The sequence below is a fragment of the Manis javanica genome, chromosome 9 (assembly GCF_040802235.1).
Source record: "Manis javanica isolate MJ-LG chromosome 9, MJ_LKY, whole genome shotgun sequence".
Classification (NCBI taxonomy): domain Eukaryota; kingdom Metazoa; phylum Chordata; class Mammalia; order Pholidota; family Manidae; genus Manis; species Manis javanica.
In genome coordinates, this window is record NC_133164.1 from 121025575 (window position 1) to 121047182 (window position 21608).

At 50.3% G+C, this 21608-nt stretch overlaps 1 long non-coding RNA gene across 1 annotated transcript in view; it reads right to left on the reverse strand.

Annotated features, from left to right (window-relative positions):
• The window catches only part of LOC108404227 (uncharacterized), a 416170-nt gene extending 395164 nt beyond the window's left edge, over window positions 1-21006 (reverse strand). Inside the window, exon 1 of the long non-coding RNA XR_001854892.3 lies at window positions 20453-21006. This is a non-coding gene — a long non-coding RNA (uncharacterized lncRNA). The remainder of the gene's footprint in view (window positions 1-20452) is intronic.
• Window positions 21007-21608: the final 602 nt, after the last annotated feature.

Genomic DNA, 21608 nt, shown 5'->3' on the forward strand with positions numbered 1-21608 from the left:
ATCATTCACCCAAAGTCAACCAGTCAATGGGAGCAGGGGAACATCAAACCTAAGGGCTCCTCGTTCACATTTCATGGTTTCAGTCCCCATTGCCAGGCTGCCTCTCAGCTGATTGGGTTCATCTGGTTTGGGGGGGTCTTGCTTTCCTGTTCTAATTGCTGATCCACAAGGCAGGGTGGTCACCAGCGCCCTGGGCACTTCAGCTACAAACACGGTCCATCCCGATTGAGATGGCAGGAGTTCACCATCATTCCCGCGCTAACTTGCCCAAAGAAACAAAATCTGGCTGTCTGGCTGATGCCCAGGGCCTAGCACTCTCTGCGAGAAGGCCAGTCTAACAGGAAATGGGTTGAAATAAGCTAGAATCTCGGGAACAGGGTGTAGCGATGCAGTAATGACAATGGCCTTGGAGGCAAGAGTTATGCAAAACGGCAGCTGCCCTCCAAGACCAGGAAAGACACTGTGTGACCCGAGCTTTCTTTAGTGGAACACCGTGAGCTTGAGGAGGCTGGCTCTCCAGCTGGCCAGCTTGGTCAGCAACATTTCTTCAGGTCACTCGGCTCCTCTGCGTTAATTCTCTGCCCATCGGGCAATCTTCAGATCTGTAATTTGATCTCTTGAGTAAATTCTGGAAGGGTGACTTGCAAATACCTGATCGTTTTATCCCTGATTAAAACCCTTCAATGTGTCCCCATCGTCCTACAGAGGAAAACACTCTTGTCTCACCTTCAAAGCCCTTAAGATCAAATCCTTGCTGCCTTTCCAGGTTTGCATTTTGTCACACCCACCGCTTAATTCCATGTTCCAGACACACTGAACACCACACACCTCCTCCAAACACGTCACGCTCTTTTTCCTCCGGGCCTGTGAACACCACGTCTTCTCTCTGCCAGGAATCCCTCCCCCTCTCTCCTCTCCCGCCCTGATCTCACCCAGAACTCATCTCAGCCCCAAGCCTACTCAAGAGCACGCATTCCCCAGAAAGCCTGGGCCAGGGCCTCATGCAGGTTCCCGCCGTACCTCGACTTAACTCCACCCTGGCTTTCTGTCCCTCTGTCTCTCTGTCCCTCTGTCCCCTAGGACTGTAAGTGGCTTCAGGGAATGAAGAGGGTCTCATTTATTACCGTACCCCAACAGGGTCTGGCACTGAGGCATACCAGACACTCTGCAAGGGTCTGATAATGAGTGCGACAAAGCGTCAGGGCCAGGTGCTGCCCACCTTGTTCCTCGGTGACCACTCTTAGTCTCCTGACTTCAACCTCTAATGCATCACATTCCCCACACTGTACACCTGGAGAACCCTTTGGTGGCCTGACAAAGACAGACATGAGAAATGTGAGGCATGTTCCCCAGATCCCATGGCTGAGCTTCAACGTTAAACTATTACAACAAAAAGAACATTAAAACCCCAAAGCAGAGCTGTCAGAAGCCTCTGGAACCCCAGCAGCATGACCACATGCAACGTGAAGATGCGCGCCCCGACGGCGCTGTGAGAGAGCCAGCAGTGGAGTGGGAGGGAGCGCTGCAGTCCAGATGGGTGCGGCCGCTGTCTCCTGCTGCTGTGGTCTTCACGGCAGTCTGCTGCTGTGGAGACCAGGGGTCCCCTGCTCAGCTGGGCCTGCAGCCAGGTCTGGACAATGCTGTCCTCCAAGGACTCCAGGCCCTGGTAGAGCCCCGCTGCTTCGGAATGAAGCCAAAGGCACCACAGGACAGCTGTGTGCTGACACACACCTGCGCTGTCTGCAGGACCTTCTACGAGAACAGGGATGTGCTCAGTGCCACCACAGATCCTTGGCTCTACAAGCTGCCCTTTTAGATTGAAGTAATGACGTAACTTACAAAATCTACTGCAGCGATGCTTTTGCTCAAGTGCACCAAGAAACAAAATCTAAAACAGTCTAAGAATCTTCTACTTGTTAAAAACATTCTTTAGCCCTCGGAATGGTCAGATGCAGTACTGGAAGTAGCAAAATTGCATTGATCTCTATCACTTATTAACAACAGCAGCAGACATTTTTCCAGTGCTCACGCTGCACTTGGCATTCAGCAGGGCACGCTGAAGTGTTGTGTCATTATTTCAGCCTCCACGAGAGCACAGCAATGGAAGCACCACAGGTATTCCACCCTACAGACAAGCAAGCACAGCCTACAGAGGTTAACACTTCCCAAGGTTGTGCAGCTGACAAGCAGGACTCAAACCCAGGACAGGTATCAGCCACCACACTGTAGAGAGCCGCCGCCATGCACCTGTATCTCTCCTCTGACAGTCAGGCTGCACAGTAGACATTGTCCCCACTCACCAGCAAGGGGACCGGGCATCAGGGGTGTAGGCGACTTGTCGGATGCCCCAGGACGGGTCAGTGGCCACACCTGAAGCCAGCCCGGCACTTCCTCCCACAGGGCCCTGCCTTTGCCGGGGTGTCCCCACTCCCAGCTCACGTTTGCAAGTGCCCCCTCCCTCCACCTCTGTCTCCCAGGCAGCCTGTGTCACACACTGCCCTGCTGCTGACCCAGGACCCCCTGCACTCGGCAGCAAGGTTCCTGCCTCAGACGGCGTCTTAGCCGCCTCTGCACCCCGGAGCAGAACATTCCAGCCTCATGGAAGTGTGCTCCCTGCCAAATACATACACACACACACATATGCATGTATGTGCTGAAGTGGGTGTTACTCCATTTTCACATCTTACTACTGTTACTATTTTATATTTGCATTTATTACAAATATATATTTAATATAAATATAAATGCTAACTATATAATATGCTAAGTACTGGATATAATTTACTGTGATAAATCATACGTTTATTTATATTCATTGCTGTGTTCTCTATTGTTATGCTACTTGTATAAACCACAGGCTGGAACCATGCACCAAGTCTATGGGTAAGCATGAAGTCCCATGCGAAAATCAAACTCACCCGGATGGAGCAGATGAGACCAGAATGCCACATTCATGAGAAGATGCTGCAGTTCTACCATCTTCCTGCTCAAGATGAGGCGACAGTGCGACAATGAGAGGGCCAGCAAGGCTTCCCTGGGGCCCGATGGTAGGAACGCGATATTCACGAAGGAGCGACCAGTCCCGTCCGGCCCGTGTTGGCCAGACTGGCTCAGTGCAAAGGGCACCCCCCAAACCGGGGCACATCCAGGCCTCTCCATTGGGAGTGGGACATGTCCAGGAACCATTTGTTAAGAGATGACTCACAATAAAAAGAATCATTAAACGAAAATAATAATAAGTCAAGAGAGACCTTGTTAAAGCATAGCCCTGTGAGGACATCCCATGTCTGGGATCATGGGAGACAAAAACGTGGGGATGGAAGTTTACCAAAACATAAAAAATTAAGCCCCTGAAATAACTGCACTGAACTCGCTGTGTTGCAGGCTGTCCTCCAGAAGGGACTGACCGCATGCCGGACGTTACAGTAACTGCATAACTTGCTCTGTACCCAAAGTCCTTTGAGCATGAAACAGCAAAATCACTGATGTGAACAGCAGTTCTACAAAATCACACACTCCAAAAAAGTGTCATTGCTACACAGAGCATCTCCACATTGAAGGAAGTGTGTAGGCATCCCAGATGGTGTACAGGAAAGCGGTGGTGGGGGGAGGGAGGGAGGAGGGGCAGAGAGACGTGGAGGATGATTGCCTTTATCATCTCCTCCTCAATATCTACTTCCAGGACATCTTCCTTTTCTCGAGGAGGAGTTCCCATCTTCTCAGTTTCCCTAATCAGAATTCTGGTGGTCACTCTAGATCCCTCCATCCCTCTTGCCATTCCCAAGTCCAGTTCATTATAAATCTCTCCTATTTCACTTCCCAAACACCGCTCTAAATGGCTACTTCTTAAACCGACGCTGGCAGCACCTCGGCTTGGGCGGGTCCGCACCTGTCACCTGCATTCTGCGTCAGCCGTCCGACTGCCCCTCTTCCAACGTGAGCTCCTTCCAGTCTGTTCTCTTCCCTGCCACCAGAGTAATTCTTCTAAAAGGCAAACTGAATCCCATCCTAACTCTCATTAAAATCTCTCCACAATGCCCTATAACCTCCATGACTGGAGTGCAGTTCCTTACAGTGGCAGCAGGGCCCTGTCCAGGTCACTCCCTACCTTCCTCCGGATCACTGTCCTCACCTCCCCGACACACACCGCTCTCCAGGCATGCCTTACCACACGCAGCGTGCCAGCCCAGACGTCCAGCCAGCTATGCCATCCCCACACCTGCCGGGGCACCCAACTCCTTACACTCAAACACAGCATCTTTGTGATGAGCAATCTGTCTAGATTGTTAGGCCCCCAACAAAGGACATGCTTGAGGGATTGAAGACTTGGCCAGATCTTAGTGTGAAGGTCAGAACTAGAAGTGTCGGTGTCTGGAGAGGCGTGGAGACATAAAGCCGAAAAAGCGTCTTCAGAGGGACTCGGTCGCCCAGGGACAGGGAAGAGCCGGGGGCAGAACCTGGCGGGAGGCCACATTCCGTGTGCAGCAATCCCGACCGCCTCTCAGAAGCTGGATGGAACACAGACCCAGAGAGGGCTTTTGAATTCAGCAACTGTGAATTTGTGAGCAGCTTCTCAGAAATTAATTTCAATATTGGGGGTAGTGGTTTTTAATATTTTCCTTCTCTTTCTTTAAAAAATGTCTCTGAGCTGCTCATTTCCACCACTTCCCATATGCAACTGAAACCTACTGCCACAGATAATCCCAAACAGCTATACAATTTCTTGAAAACCTATCAAAATTAAAAACAAATTGTCTGTTTGGACTCTGTTAGTCATGATTTGAGACAATTTACTCAGTTTTCCTAAAGACCAAGATTACATCCAGTTCCTTTTTTATTACAGACAATGCCAGTGATTTTCCATCACAAAATATTTCTTAGTTGTCAGTTACATGCAGATGATTTCTTGAGCTTTTTTCGCCATTCCCTATATTTTTTGCAACCCTCTCTTTCTCTCTTAATAAAACGCTGCCGACAGTTGGTGACCACATCTCCCTTTGCCATGATTTAAGTTCACAGTCGTGCTCACAAGGTCCTACTTTTCAGCCACTTTCACGGGACATAACCCTTTCCATCCATCCCACCATCAAGGCAGCGAATAGGGTTTTGTTTCTTCCAACTAGGTGGACTCCCCGAGTTCCGGCAGGGCCGCTCACCTCGCCAGCCAGTAAGTCAGCAAGTGAAAGCAAGCTAACGCATAGGTGTGCAAACGCCTTATTTCTGTAAGTCTGAATTGCCAGAGGCATGTGACTTAGGTTGACACCACTGGCTTGCTGGGGCCCCACTCAGAGGACCAGCCGGGCCGCCCTCCGTGCACAGCCACACCGGGAAGGGCCTTCAGCTGAGAGCATTCTCTCCGATACAAACACAGTTTTTTTCCTTTTGTTTCCTTTCTCATGTCTGATCCTTCATGCTAGTCCTGCTCTTTGGCTTTTCCCTGTAGTCACTGGAGTCTACACCCAGGGGCTTAACACCCCAGGCCTCCCTGCTGCTCAGCCTCCCTGGCCTCTGCTTCCCCGGGGCCTCCGCTGCCTCTCTTCACCACCCTTCCCGTGACGGGCCGCCCATCCTGCTCTCCAGGGCTCCCACATTGCTTTTAGAGGCTTCGGACAAGTGTGCCTCCCACGGCACCCGAGAGATTTCAGTCCCACACAGGGTGGTTGTTGCCCTGCTCGCCTCTCCTCCCTGAAGGCCGACCGTCCCCAGGGGCTGCGTTCAGGAACCGAGCCCAGGACACTTGTGCAATTAAACTGAGCTCCCGGGGCTTCTGCCAAGAGGCTGTCCGACTTGCCTGTGGAAACTTGTCTCTTTAAAAACCCGCTTTCAATGCAGCATTTTCTCCACATTGTTGTTTATTGCCTCAAACTATCTTTCAGCAAAGGCATTTTTCTTACATGAATAAAAATCTCAAACACTTTAATGGGAATATCAAATTTGGCTTCGCTGGGTTCTCCCAACCACCGCAGGTCTCTCATCAGCAGCACCAAGGAGCCTGACTCCTCTTCGGCCCTTTTATAAGCAGCCCGAGGACCCAAATACAAAGGAAGGGCCCCCCACCCACTTGTGGGCTGTGCGGCCACAGGGACCCGTACTTAACCGTCCGGTCAGGTCTCACTAGCTGCGCTCAGGGCGGCCCCTGCAGTGAAGGTTGGGCAAGGACACAAGTCTTCCGGGAGACCATGTGGGTTTCATATTCCTTCTCTCCTTTTCATTGTATTTTTTCAGACCGGGAAGCTCATTTTTCTTCTAGAATGTACACTTATGATCATTAAAACTTCTTAAAATTCCAAAATATCAACCATGTCGCCTCCACTCCAGTACTGAGCTAAAGGCACGGGAAGGGAAGAGTGAGGCGGCCTGGGCCTCTCAGAGGACAGCCGGGGACGCGTGTCCACAGGCCGAGGGCAGGAGGCAGGCAGCCATTTGCGGCGCATCCCCTGCCCACCCCGGGCACCATGAGGCCCTGCGCAGCCTGTGCACATGCCTGTGCCAGAGCCGCAGGGGCCCCCGGTGCCCCATCAGTGGGCACCTGCTCTTGGCTTTCCCGGGCACACAGGAGCAGGAGCCTTCCTCACAGGTGACACCCGCGGCTATGAAGGCACAGAGAGCCAGTGCTGTGACAGGCAGAATGTGTCACATGTCCTTCACTACCGTCACTAACTGTGAAGCGGGTAGAGAACCTATGTATTAAAAAAACAACCTTTTGGTAGGCTCTTTGGGTTCCTCTTCAGGCTTGCTCAGAATTTGTTTGGATTCGATTCTTTTCTCCTCAGTCCATGTCCACCGACCTCTGGCTCTCGGTTCCATCCCTACCTGAGTCCACGAGGCCAGGGGGGCACCTGCTCCGGAGCTAAGTTCTGTGTGTGGAGCCCCTGTACAGTGACTGACAATGTCGCCAGTGTACAAATGCATCGAATACACGTCCCTCGAGTCCTGTGGCTGCAGGAGCAATGGTCCCGGGAGTCCTCAGCAGCACCCCGTGTGTAGACGAACAGCCACAAGAGGAACACAACCCATCAGAGAGACACTGTGACAGTATTAGTGTATCTCGAGGCACTGCTTTTTCCATGAACCATGTGAAGAAAAAAAAAAGTGGGTGCACATGATTTTTAAGCCATTAACTTTGCAGCTATAAAAGTGGTGAAGAGGCTTTTCCTTTTTCCCTCTGTCTTACTTTATCAGCTGAACATGAGGGTTGAAGTAAACCTGTCCCCTAAATCTTGATATGAGACAAGAATAAATGTGGGCGACTTTTACAGCTGTCAGAATCTAACACTGTTCAGAAAACGGGGTCAGGTTTTGCAGGTGTGGTGGGATTGCAGATAGCCTTGAAAGAACGTTCTTCTTATTTCTTTTTAGAATTGGCACCTCCATCAGATCTGACCTTCTTTCTGCACAGGCTGTCTTAGCAACAGCTATGCAAATGCACACAAATAAAAGAAACTTTTTCTGGTCTCCTATCAAAGACAGCATCGCAGAAGACTGACCCACCCAAACTCTAGGTGAACGCAACCCTATTTGGAGGACACCCTAGAAACTGCCAATAACAAGGAAAGTAATTTGATACATGAGGGTGGTTATCCTGCAAGCAGATGGGGCAATCATCCATTTTAAAGAAGTTCTCAGGGATTCATTAATTGCCTGACAAGAGACACAGAAGGATATGTCATAATTGGACTAGAATCTTCTTTGAAACAGAGGTGAGAGTACGTCTAGGCGGGGTCTATCCGTACCATCCTATTCTGTGGCTCATATTGGTGAGTGCTACCTAACTGATGCTCCACACACAACGGCGCGCTCAGCAGTTCTCAGTGTTTGCTTTATGACGGAACATTCATGCTACTAGCTGGCAGAAGCTAAACACTATTACGGAGAAAAGAGTCAGTCTTGATGTTATTTGATGTTAAAATCAACTCCTGCAAGTAAAAGTTTCACTTTCCATCAAGAAAAGATGGACCATAAGCTGTCCCCACCTCAGGGACCATGTCTTCCACTGCCTTTGTAAGTCTCCACTGGATACAGGACAGTCCTCCATTTCCACTTGCAGGGTCACTTGAAAAATCTCCCAAACTCATTCACTGGCGGCAGAGGACAGCAGCGGTGGGACAATGAGAGCAGGGACAGGGTGAGGCAGGGGCGGGGTGAGGGCTGAGGCATCGAATCCAGGGTCATCATATGCCTTGAGGTGCAGGAAGCCCTGCCTCCCAAGGCCCCTCACTTCCTCCTTTTTCTGACCTATTCTCGTGGAGCCCCCAGTCATCACTGAGGCACATTCGGTATCACACGAGGGCTAACGGTTTCAGCACCCCTCCAACCACTCTGGCACACACCGTTTGCCTACCAGAGTGTCCAAGCCCAGACACACTCCCTGGTGGTGTGACGTGGAAGGGAGGTGATTCCTGGAAAACTCACAGGTGCAGCTGGCAAGTCCTTCCTGACAGGTAACACTGCATTTAGAGCCAGAAGAAATGAGTCCAAGCCCCAACTTGCCCACGTAGAAGCGCTGTGACCTTGGGCAAGTCACAGTCTCATTCAGTCTCCATTCCTTTTTGTAACAGGGTGGTAATTATCCACACTCATACCAAAGGATCATTGGGAAGATCAGAGCATAACACTAAATATGAATGTTCTGAGGGCTGGGCAAATTATAAGCCTTGTTCTATACATGCACACAGGCAACACGTGCCCTGCGCAGTAATAGAGCCAGTCCACAGGTGTCCTCTACAGGTAAGGGCAGTGTGCAGCCACAGTGGCTGGGAGGCTGGGGTGTCCTTCCCAGCAGAGGACTTCCCTGTCCCTGCAGAGCATGCCACCCAGAGGGGCCCAAACCCTTGGGCTAACTCATCTCGCTCTACCAAGCCCAGGAGACGTGTCAGAAACACTCAGTAAGGTCGTGTTGACAGTGCTGACCACCACACCGGCCCCAGACCTTCCATCTTCCTTTTTCCCCAAAGCGTGTGTGTGGTGGCACACGTAGCTGATCACATGAATAAAGCAACGTGCTCTAGTCTGAGAGACGTCGGCAGATGCACTCCCAGCTAGGTGACAGCGGGGTCTCCTCCCAGGCAACACTCAATGGAAGCTCGTGAGACCCAAAGTAGGCAAGGGGCCCTCAGCAGTCACCTGTGATCAGGAGCTCTTCCCAGACTGGCTTTTATGAGGTGCACACCACAGGGCGTACCTTTCCAGGCCCTTTCCCAGGGCATCTCAATGTGAGGAAGCCATATGCTCAGGAGAGCCAGCTTTTTACTCTGGAAACACTTATGAGCTTTACCATGTGGGAGGCACTGCTAAGGCAGACGAGCAGCACATTCTCTGTCCATGGTGCTCACTTCCTCGTGTATACACACAAGTCATGCACACACCACCTTGTGCACACATCACCTCATGTACATACTACCTTGTAGTACATATCACCTCATGAGCACATCACCTCATGCATACATACCACCTTGTGCACACATGCCACCTCATGCACACATACAAGTCATGCACACACCACCTCATGCACATAAACCTAGTGCACACCCCTCACGCACACACCATCTTGTGCACACATACCATGTCGTGCATACACCACCTCATGCACCCACACCTACTGCACACACAGTAAACACCTGAGTGACAGATCAGAGGTGCAGACAGGTGGGCCAGGCACCAAGGGAACACTTAGAGGATGGGGAGGTCCAAGGTGACCAAATTTGGAGACTAGGCAAGGTCTTCCTGGTGGAAATACTGGAGTTAATCCTGAAAGGACAATGAAAGCTGGCCAAGGACAAGGAACAAACAGCATGTACAAGACAAAAGTGAGAAAGAGAGTACTGAGAACCCCAGGTGTGAGGTGGGGCGGGGCACGTTCTGCAGGTGTCATGGGGACATGCCAGGTGTGGTGCAGCACGTGACTCTGGGCTATAGGTGTCAGTCTGAGGTCTGCAGCATGTAGGAACCGGTCAAGCCATGCGAGCAGATGAGCTTGGCCGCTGGAGAAGGGGCGGTGAGGCCTCAGGCATGAGCAGATCAAGTACATCCATGGAGGAAAATAAATTAATGGTAGAATTTTAGATATTTCTGATACTTGCAGAACAGAGGCCGAGAGAAGGAAGAAACAGGTGGATGAGAGAAGGGAAATGACTGTGACGTGAAAGAGGCAGCCAGTGGCGTCGGGGGGAGGCGACAGGGAGGGGTGGAGAAGACGGGGCGAGAGGTGGAGAAGGAAGAAGAGGGGAAAAGGTCATTTAAAAGGTCCAGGAGCAAAGTTAAGGGGCAGAAATGTACAGGAGATCAAAACCACAAATGCCATAAGATGGCCTCAAGAGGTGGGCAAAGAGGGTTCCTGGAGAAAGACTGAGAGACGGAAACGTAAAGTCAGCCTCAGAAATACTCAAAAGGCACAGAACATGGGAAGGGAAGCAAACGGAAACAAATGCCCTGGCTCGTGCCTTGCGCTTTATACATTTCCAAACGATATGTGATCATCTTCTGGGCAATCGCAGATGCATAACCATTACAATAGTATCATATCATCATCCTGACTTTACAAAATCAGAAATGCACGGAGCCTGAATTCCCGGCTCGGGACCTCGAGCCGAGTGCCCAGCAGGGGCAGCCCTAGCCCGCGCTCCCTGGAGTCCCCCCTCCCTGGAGTCCACACCCGCCACGGCACCTGCCAGCAGCCGGAGACACAGGGAAACAGCGCGAAGGGGACAGAATGCCATCCCTCCCCCATCTCTCTTGTCTCCAAACACACTGAACTAAAACTTCTAACAACAAAAAGAAAATACACTTTATTTCTGTAACTGAATAAAACTGACCCCAGGAGATAAAATATTGAAGGGAAAGGGAAAGAAAAAGTTGTTAGATATGCGTGTGTTCAAAGTCTTTCTGCAGTTGGATCTATCCTGTAGTCGTCAAGAATACCGACTGCTGGGAAAGTACATGGGCTACGCTCGGTGCTCCCTGCTTCTAAAGCCCCAGGTGGGCTGCCCGGGCTCGGAGGAGGGGGCAGGGGTGATGGCCCATCAGGCCCCACACAACCGCTGACGACGAATCGCCATGCACAGTCCCAATCAGAGGGGTGTTACACGAGGACTCGACAAAGCAGTATTAACGCTCCTAATTGGAACTCCGTAAGTGACCTTGCAGGCTGGAGATGTGCACACTGCTTGCTGAATGGGTGTTGTTGCCCAAGGAGCCCAGAGCACGCAGAGGAAGGAGAGAGCCTCGGACGGGCCCCTCCAAGGAAACCACCCCGCACCTCCTGGTGGGATGTGCGTCGGTGAGGAGCAAGGGCGGGGGGCAGATTGCAGAGGTTCTCAAAAGACACTGTGCTCCAGAGAAACAGACCCGTCTCTGTAAGTGCCAAGAACGTTTGGCCGGCTGCGTGTGAGATACGGCAGCCCCTCCTCTAATGCTATGATGCCCCGTGAGATCAGAAGCAGCTGCTGAGCCTTCAAAACCATCCCGATCTCCATGCCCCCATGTTACCCCAGCAGGTGGGGCAATCGTGGCTCAGAAGGGGGTAGGAGGTCATCACTGCGTGACCCATCTGTGCGTCCCCGGAGGGAAGGAGAGCAAGTTGTTCGTTCCGTCACCTTAATAGACGCTGTCCACAGACAGACCCTGGTTAATTCTGAAACTTCCAGGATTTTGAAAGGCAAAGACACTTGGGGAAGATCTGGCACCATCCCTGATTCCTATTTCCCAGTCAGTCTAACTTGGAAACGTCATTCCTAATTACACACCAAATCAACTCCCCCACTAGAATCCAGTGGATACACTGCATATGTTATAATGTTCAATTTTTATGGCAAAGTGTATGCTGTGAATATATAAGTATAGACTCCCAAGACCACAGTCTGGCTCTGCGCATGCTGTAGTGGAGGTATGGAAGTTTCACTCGGCGTTTAATTTTGTACTTTGTAATCATGCATCACCCATTTCTCTCTGGGTAATTATTACGTTGTTTGTCTCTTCCCATCACCAGTGAAAGTCCCTGTCCTTTAATTGGATATTAAACACGTAGTCACAGTCCATCGAATGCATAAACGCTTTTCAGAGTGCTGGTCATCTGGAGCTCTAGCATATTAACTCCTGGCACAGGGTCTGAGGGGTGACTGAACCGCAGAAGGGCGTTTGTGTTTAGTCACCCTGCAGGATTTGCAGGACCAATCACATCTGAGTCTGCCGCAGCAAGGAGCCCTCGGGGGCCTTTCCCACTCAGGGCCCACCCCCCACACTGCCAGTGGGGTGTCCGGAGCCCATCTCGGCCACTCCACAACACCATGTGCCTTTCTGTGCAAACCAACAAGACTGGGATAGAGAAGCAAAATATGTTTTAAAAAAATGAATGCACTGGGACATTCTGTTGAATAGTTGGAGTAAACTCATTTCTAAAACCTGATTTGGATGTTGTCTCAGGGCTCAAATGAAGAAGGGAATTTGTATCCCATGAAGTGGTAACAGGTCTTCCTGTGGAGGGAAAGGAAATCAGCCACCCCTGGTCACCAGGTAGCTCAGTGGGCAGTGCAGCTCAGTGAAAAAGATCCAGCCCCACAGACCCAGCGAGGCCAAAGGGCCACTTCAGAATCCTGCGGCCGATGCACCATGTTGTCTGCGAGGCCAGAGGTGCGAGCTGCACTAACAGAAAGCTGCCTCCATCATAAAAGAGCACAGAGTGTGACCTGAAGGCGCCGGGGGGCTGTAGGGCTGTACACAAGCCCTCAGGCTGGTGTCCTGTTGTGACTCGAAGAACAAGCTGGTGCAGTGAGAGAGGAAAGGCGTGCACTCTCAGCTTCAGCCCCGCTCTACCTAGTTGCCCAGGGAGTCTCACGCCATTCACTAGCTAAAAGATTCTTACTCTGATTCCATGCATCTCAAACCATGGCTGGAAACATGCTAATGAAAATGCTTACTTTGGGAGCTCATCAACATAAAGCTCTATTTCCCAAAGAATGTGGCAAGGGGCATGCGTCATATGGGACGTTAACTGCTGTTACTTGGGGAAAAACATAAAAACTAAAGGTTGCATAATCCAAGCTTATGAGAGCAAAGCCGTCATCTGTCTTGTTCACAGTGTATTGCTAGCTTTAGAAGACCTGACAGGCCCTCAATTAAATATCTCTGCATTAATAAATAAAGGTATTCATGATCAAAAATAGGAAAAAAATACTAGGATATAATTACATAACAAATTTTGTCTTGTAAGTTTTCTCAGAGTTTATTAGTTACTACGATACTGTCAACCTTTAAGAGGTGATCTAGTTGGCATGTTTTCCAAATATAATTCACCACAGAAACCTTTTCTTTCAGGTCCTGAGACTGGTGTTAAATAGAGCAAACTATGTCAGCAGTGCTGAAGCTCTGCAGCTGTTTTTCTCTGAGGAAAACACACACGCCACTTTGAATAGCCCCTTGCACTGGTGATAGTTCGCTCTGAGGCTGTGTGTGCCTGAAATAATACCCTAAAATTACTTGAAAGTGCCCGTAAGCAGTGCCTTCCCAGTACTGTATCTACGGATTGATCAGTAGCTGCAGAGAGAGCTGCAGTGGACTGCATGTGTGTAAACCACATGTGCCACTGCCTCTGCTGGGGTTTCTCATCCTGGAATTATTTTGTTTCCGGGCAGTCAGACCTACAGTGGTTTATAGGAGGTGTACAAGCAAAGTCTTCATACCTGCCACCCAAAACCAGAGGAAAGGTATCATGCCAGCGTCCAGAGCATGTTGTTGCCAGGGTTCAAGGAGCCTTCAAGGGCATAGTCAGTGGGGAGAAACTAAGACAGTGACAATCAGCCAGCCTCCAGGGACTGGGGAACGTCCCCACACTTTATGAAAGGCATCTAAGCACCCCTCAGGCTGGATGGCACCCAATGGTGGTTGGGGGAAGTTCTCTGTGACAGGAGTCGTGTCACACCTGGAGAGGAACTGAGCGTGGGGTGAGAGCCGCCCCTGGCCCCTCATGTCCAGGCCAGGAACGGACTGAGGGGCTGGTTCTGCCAAACCAAAGCATGAAGGGCTCTCCAGATGCCACCGAGATCACCTCGTGGGACAGTGGGAGCTGCAGTGGGACGCGGTTCTTCTCGGCTCCCTCGCTGACTTCTGCCCCGGCGCCCACAGACCCGAGAAGCGCTCCTGCAGCCTGAACCCCGCGCTCACTCACCACCAGCAGCGACGTGAGCGCTGCAGACACCCAGACTCCTCCTGCTTTCCTACTGCGTATGCTCCCCCACTAGCCTGATGGGGGGCCAGGCCAGGAGACGGCAGGAGCAAATAAAAGATATCAAATGCGAGATCAAATGCATCCTAGAAATTCAAGCACAGGGAAGTTCATCTGTTCTTACGAATTTCTCTGGGAGAATAACTCTACTAAAGGGCTTTTCTGAGTGAAGACATCAGTATGAAAGGAAAGGACACATTTAGCTCAGGGAACAAGTTATGAGTGGCATGAATACGGTTTCCAATGGCATATTCTGAAGGCGGTGCAGAGGCCTGAATGGTGCACACGACATTCCAGGCTGAGCTGAGATTTAATGCGGACTCTACAAATAGGCTCCACAATAGAGAGTAAAATCTGCGACTCTCCTTTGCTTCAATTTCTTTATTATTAAAATGAAAGTCTAACTCTAATTCTCTTTTCATGAATAAAATGAGAAAGGACACGGTGCAAAGGCGTTTTCATCTCGAGCAAAGTCTGTCTCCTATGAAAACGCTCCATAATAAAAAGGAGAAGGAGAAAGGATCCGAGTGTGCGGGGGCTTCTCCAACGGCCTCCCCGACACAGAACTGATGCCGCCATTCCGCATGGAAGCACTGGGGTTCAGAGTCAAGACAAAAGTGGCAGGGCCTGTGGTCGGTCCTGCCCAGGCAGGACCATCGCCCTAAATCGGTTCAGGTGTCACGACAGTTGGCACGACACACACACTAAGGGTCACTGCTCCCGTGAGGCCTCCAGGGCGAGCAGGCCGGCCTTCGCCCCTCAGTGAGGTGAGCAGCGCATGGCTCACTTCCTACTGGGGTTGGGGCACAGTCAGAGTGAGGGTGCCTCTCAGCACCCAGAGCTCATCAGCTCATTCCCAGAACTGGGACTGTGGTTAAGGAAAGCAGGTGTCATCTAATGATGCACTGACGTTTAATACAGCCTAAAACAAAAATAACAACTCCCCATACGAAACGGAGCAGGAAGACAGTGGAGGGGACAGCCAGCAGGGATTTGTCCCCAGCAGGCTCACACTCCCTGCACTGCAGAGTCCGTTCAGATGCCCAGCTGTCCCTGGGATGAAATCATCAGACCCCAGGCTCCCAGGCAGGTGTCTGTGACTCAGCCCTGAATCAGAACCTCCCACTCTACGGCCACAACCCCACGTGCCCTAATTACAGGTGTGAAATGTCCTGTGGGGACTGCTTACATCTCAGCACATCTACAGACTCAGCCACAGGAATGCCCACCACCAGGCAGGCAGTAGCCCGTGGGCAGGGGAATGGGAGGGTAGTGTAGTGTCCATCCCTTCACATTTGTGCAAAAACAAGCTGTCATATCTTCAGACTCCAAGCGAACACCAAGGCCTACTAACAAGGATGGCCGCAAAGTGCATGAAGGAAATGAGACCCGTCTCTCCACCATGCTGCCCCAGAACACCCTCCCTCCTAACATGCCAAACTAGCGGGTAGACCTGCAAGCGTCTGTGGACAGCCCAGCCCTGCCCAGAACTAGGAGTGCGGTACATGATTTGAGAGATGAAGACAGAGCCCCTAAAAGTCTATCTGAAAAGACCAGTCTCTTGACACAGCAGCGGTCTCCTTGGACTCAGCCTTCCGGTATTTCTACAGGACACAGAAAGGGCACTCTAGGGAGCGCAGGAGAAGGCAGATGAGGAAACCACCATGCCGCCTGTGAGAAGCCTGGAGCCAAGGGTCCCCCAAGAGGCGGTCTGGGAGGGGCTGCTCGCCCTTGCTCGTGGTCGCTGTGGGCTTAGAAATGACAGCACGGAGCAACGCCAGGAGTCCCTGTAGGCAGGGGACCCACTTGTGTCTCCTCTGTGCACACGTGGAGCTCCCAGGCCAGGGACTGCTCAGGGGTCCACCTCCTCCACACCACGCCCACCAAACATGCTCAAGTCCCTCCCATCCTAAGCGAATCAAGACAAAAATGTTCAACAAAACCATGAGGAAGGACAAAGAGCCACACAAATCAATAAGAATATTTATTCACAGCTTAACTGAAAAAGTAATGCAAAGTCTGTTCTTTAGAAAAATTAAATTCCTTTACTGGCATCCAGTTCCCAGATTCAAGATCATGTTCAATAATGGGCTCATAGATGGGTCTTAAGAAAAACTGGATTAAACAAGTGGAAAACACCTTAAAAACTAAAGCCCACTACTATTCCCACTCTGTTATTACACTATGACAAACAGTCGTCATATCATCCTCCCCTACGGGAAGAGCTGACAGTCCTCATACGGAGCAGGCGACAGGATGCCCTGCGAAACCATCTTGGAAAGTAATTAGGCAACTTGTATTGAGAATCTTAAACACAGTAATTTCCTTTAAAAACCATTAATTCTATTTTTAGGAATCTTTCCTAGAGAATAAAAGATGTATTATTTATAAAAGTGAATAACAAGATAAAAAAATTAGATGCTAAAAATCAGAAATCCTTAAGTAAATTATAGGACATCTTATATGGTGGGCTTTTATTAGTTTATTAAAATTTTGTTGAAGAATATTTAAATATTTTTTAACTATCCACATTACATATGCTATGCCTCTCACTGTATCTATACATAGATGTGGAAGTATTTCTCCCAAATGAGCTGAAAGAAAAATGGCAAAATGTTTTAGGTTGTTTACAGGTGATGGGATTTTGAGTGAAATTTCTTTCTTTTTTTGTATTTATCTTTATTTCTCCAGCTGTCCACAAACAGCATATTTTAATAAGCAGAGAAAGTTAATTTCTAAAAACCCTCTTGATGTGTATCTTTTTTTCTTTCACATGGAAACCTTTAAAAGATTGCCTCTCTTACATCACTGAAAATGTCCTCATCCAAATAGGGTGGTGACCAGATCTAGCAAATAAAAACACAGAATGCCCAGTTAATTCTAGTTTTAGATGGAAAACAATTATTTTTAGCGTAAGTATGTCCCATGAGCATCTTGAGCATACTTATACTAATATATATGTATATGCTAAATATATATGTATATTTATTGTTGTATCTTTGTTTATCTGAAATTCAGGTTCTCCTGGGGATTCTGCATGACCAGCCCCACACCAGCTCGGCACAGGCCCCATGCCGCCCAGTCCAGTCCCGTCTGCCGGGCACCTGCATTCCGGGGGCCGCACCCGCAGTGAGCAACTGCCGGCCTCCATGACGCCCCCTCACCTCACCTCCCTTCTCCCTGGCCCTGCTCGGCCCCCCGATGCCCCTCCACCTCTGTCCTCAATCCCTCCTCTTCTCTCTTTTGGGGGCACTTTCAACAGGAGACCAATACTTTGTGTTAGTGACTTGTTTTCTTACATATTCTGTTGACTCACAAGGTCAAATCCATAGTCCCGACTGCCTGGACTAGGGCATCTGCCATGGGAATGGAGAGGAGGGGAGAGGTTAGAGAGAAATTGGGCAGTGGGATTAATAGAACTTGGCCTACTGTTCAGGTGGGGTTGAGTTAGCAGGTGAGGTTTAGAGCAAAGGTTCAGGCTGGCACTCGGGAGGCCATGGTGCCCTGTGCTGACTGAGGGGCTGCAGGGTATGAGGACCATCCCTGAGGAGGGTGCATCTGGCTGCAGGCTCAGTGGTCAAGGTGCCTGAGGTTGTCCAAAGAAGATGCTGCCTAGGAAGATGCATGCAGGTCTCTGTGCCTCCACATGGACTGCTCCCCAACCGCCCCACCTCCTGGTGGCCCTCCTGCCCCAACCCCTTTCCTCCTCCACCACCACCTCGTTAAACCACATGCACACTTGAAGACGCAGGGCAAACGTCACCTTCCCTGGGAAAACACCCCTGTGCCCTTCCAAGCCCTAAAGACGTAGGGCCTTTCCTCTGCGGCCTCTCAACAACAGCGAATCCCACTCTGCAGTGCTTCGCTGTGCACTGTGACGTCCTCCCAATGAGGACTCGCAGTCGACGACGCGTTTGGTCCCGGGCACCTTCCATGCACTTCTACAGGGTGGAATTCAGTAAATGTACAGTTTGTAGGGCGGTCAGGCTTCAACATTTCAACTCCATTTCTTTCTCTCACAGTTATTTTTATGAAAACATAAGCTAGCCTGATCCTGGAAAATCATATGAAAAGTAAACAACTACAAACTCATATGTTGAGAGGAAATTGACAACAGTCATGGAGAAGTGCATAATTGTCTGTAATTTTTACCACATCAGCAAGCTCCAGTGACACAATAAACACAATTCTCTCTTAACACTAAATAAGGTAACAATCAGGGTCCCCTCGACAAACCGTCACCCCAAATTAAAATAATCCAAGGAGGGTTTAATGAAGGGACTGATTATGGAGGCAGGGGCGGGGGGGCCACAGGGGATGTGCAGCAGCCTCGGCCCCCAGGGCCCCTCTTCCCGCCCCTGGCCTGAGGGGAAGGGAGGGCGGGGGCCTGGTGGGCAGAGCCATCCAGAGAGCACCAGGAGGAAGCCCTGGTACCACTCGGCGGGTCCCAAACTTCTGGAGCATTCTAGCTCTCTTTACCCTCATAAAACTTATAAAGCACTCCAAACAGCTTCTGTTTATGTGACTTACATCTATCAATATTTACCATGTCAGATGGAAAACTGATTTCTAAAGTATTTATTACTGTATTTAAATTATAATAGCAAACATGGTAACATAATGCTCTGGTCTGAATGTTTGCATCCCCCCCTAAATTCACATGGTGAAGTCCTAACCCCCAAAAGTGGTGGTAATTAGGAGTCAGGGTCCTTGGGAGGTTCTCAGGTCATGAGGGTGGAGCCCTCATGGATGGAATCAGTGCCCTTACCAAAGAGACCCCAGAAGGCTCGCTCACACCTTCCACCATGTGAGGACGCAGCAAGGAGGTGCCATCCGTAAGCCAGGAAGAGGATTCTCACCAGAAGGCAGCCATGCCAAAGCCTTGACCTTGGACAGCTCACCCCCCTGGAGGTGTGAATTCCACCCCTATCATTTATAGGACCCCAGCCTGGGATTTTATTATAGCAGCCTGATAGATGAAGACACAGAATCAATCTATTTTTATGAAAAATAACTGTTTAAAAAAATAGTGAGAAAAGTGGCATTGTTTTCCATCTTTCAAATCCCTTTAATGCCTAACTTAGCAGAAGAGTGCTATATTCTCAGAGCTGCTTCTGTTCAGTCTGATGCAATATCACAGGCTCTGGGAAGCTCCACCACACCGAGAGAATAAGAGTGAAAAACGCAAGTATCGCCTTACTGACATGATGAAATTAGTGCTGACCTTGCAGGCCCCAGAGGACCCTGGGGCCCCAAGGATGAAGACTGACAGATGCTTCTAGACATGGGCTCCTCGAGGCAAGGACTATGCCCAAGGCACCTGCATGTCCCCAAATGTATGTGGTCACATAGTAGCTATGTAATAAGTACTTGCTGAATAAATCGTAGATCAATGTTTTAGCAGTTAAAAGCATTTTTCATAAAAACAAAACATAGTTTCATCTAACCTTTTAATAGTGATATTGTGACTGATTGCTGTTTCACTCCATTGTTCCTAATGAGCCATCAAAAAGTTAAATAAATGGTTCTACTGATGAGTAGTGACCGAGTTTTATTGTCTTCTTTTAAGAGCTGACCTAACAGCAGGATGTGTGGGGCGTTAGGCCATGCGGAGGAAACTGCTGGGCTGGAAGAAACTGGATTCCAACCGAGTTCTGATGGAGCAGGCTGGGAGGCCTGAGGAAAGTCAAGCACAGTTTCAATTTTCTGGCTTCTAAAATAAAGCAGCTGAACTCCGCGATGCTGGGTCCAGTGCCCTCTGCTGTCTGCGGCTCTGATTTCTATTCCCTCCTTCAATCACCATCTCTGTGATCCATCAAAGGCATGTACCCTTAACCCTCCAACACTCAAGTCGGTCACATTTTCAAATGATTGCTTGACTTCCTTCAAAGTTATCTCTCTGAAGACTAGCGAAACATTTCTTTGGTAATTTTTCTAAGTGAGTCTATCTCAGGAAGATCTTCTTTTGAACCCTAAGCAATAGCATTCCTTTCCTGCCAAATTCAAATGCCATTTTGAAGAGAGTGAAAAGATTACGAGCTGAGTTATGAAATCCATTTCTTACTTAGAAAACCCACTTACAAAAAAAAAAAAATTCAGAACTATTCTTCGGTTAATTCAGATTTACCAGACCTGTACACTTCATACTTAAAAAACTAAATGAACTCCAAGAGGAAGAATACTCAACACTTAGAATCTCAATGATGATAACACACAGTCTTTTCGTGTATTTCTTACCGTATCCGGAGCAGCAGCGAGGAGAGGGTGCATCCACCCCCGCGGCGCTGGCCGGCCCCTCGACGGGCTCCGGGCCTCGGGCGGATGGGCCCAGGGCCCCACCTGCCGCTTCCCAGGGTCACTTGCCTGTCCTGGTTCTGACTGTGCGGGCCTGCCTGACCGTGGGGCCCACATCCGCCTCCCCTTCCGTCGGGGACACCAGCCCTCCGCCAGCTCCGCCCCTGCTGCTGGGCCAGGTCCTCCTCAGAGGGCAGAGCACCTGCTTTCTGTCACCAACACGCCTTGTGATGTCACTTGCTTCTGGCGAGTCATAATCCCCCGGGGCTTCGCCTCCGTCACGGGTGCAGGGGGACGAGCATGCGCAGACTGATGCTCTTGCACGCAGGCGCGGCTGGCTGGTACGGTGACTGGCGACGGGCAAAGCGCCGCATGAATGTGCATCACTGTTTTCCTCCGATCCCCGGGGAAGCCTCCTAACCGCCCTCTAATCTAAGGCACACTGAGGAAGTGGAAAGCGCCGTCTTTCCCCTTGACTCAGACAGCTGTGGTTCTGCCCTCCTAACACACGGCCGGGCGCGCAGGGCAGTGAACGCCATATGTAACTTTAAACGTCCGTCCCAACGGCCTTGGGAACCTGGGGCGTCTCTGAGGTCGCTCAAGGCCTTGCTGACAGTCCTCTGGCAAGCAGGGGTTTGACGACGGATGCATCCCTCTCAGTCACGCTGCTGGAAGCCAGGGCATAAGGCGCGGGGACAAGGCTCTGCAATGAGCACCCCTCGGCAGAGACTCTGCCAGGCGCCGAGATTCGCCAGGCTGGGAATTGGAGGTCAGGGCAGAGCCCAAAAGGCCTCAGCCGTCGGGAGTCTGCCCTTGCCTGGGGCCTGTCCTGCCCTTCAGAGGAGGCACTTTACTGTGCTTATGAGAGAGTGCTTTGCAGGCTTGGGGGAACTTCCCCCGGTGCCCACAATTTCCCAGCCAGTGCCACTGTGAGGGCACTTATAAGTCCCTGATGCTAACCGTTCGTACGCATTCACTGTGGCCCTCCATCACTGTCAGATAAGACAAGCAAACCCATTTACCAACTCCTATGGACGGAGAACTGGGTCTATCCCATGAGAGAGCTGGGCATACAGCTGTTCAGGAATGTGCGAGCTGC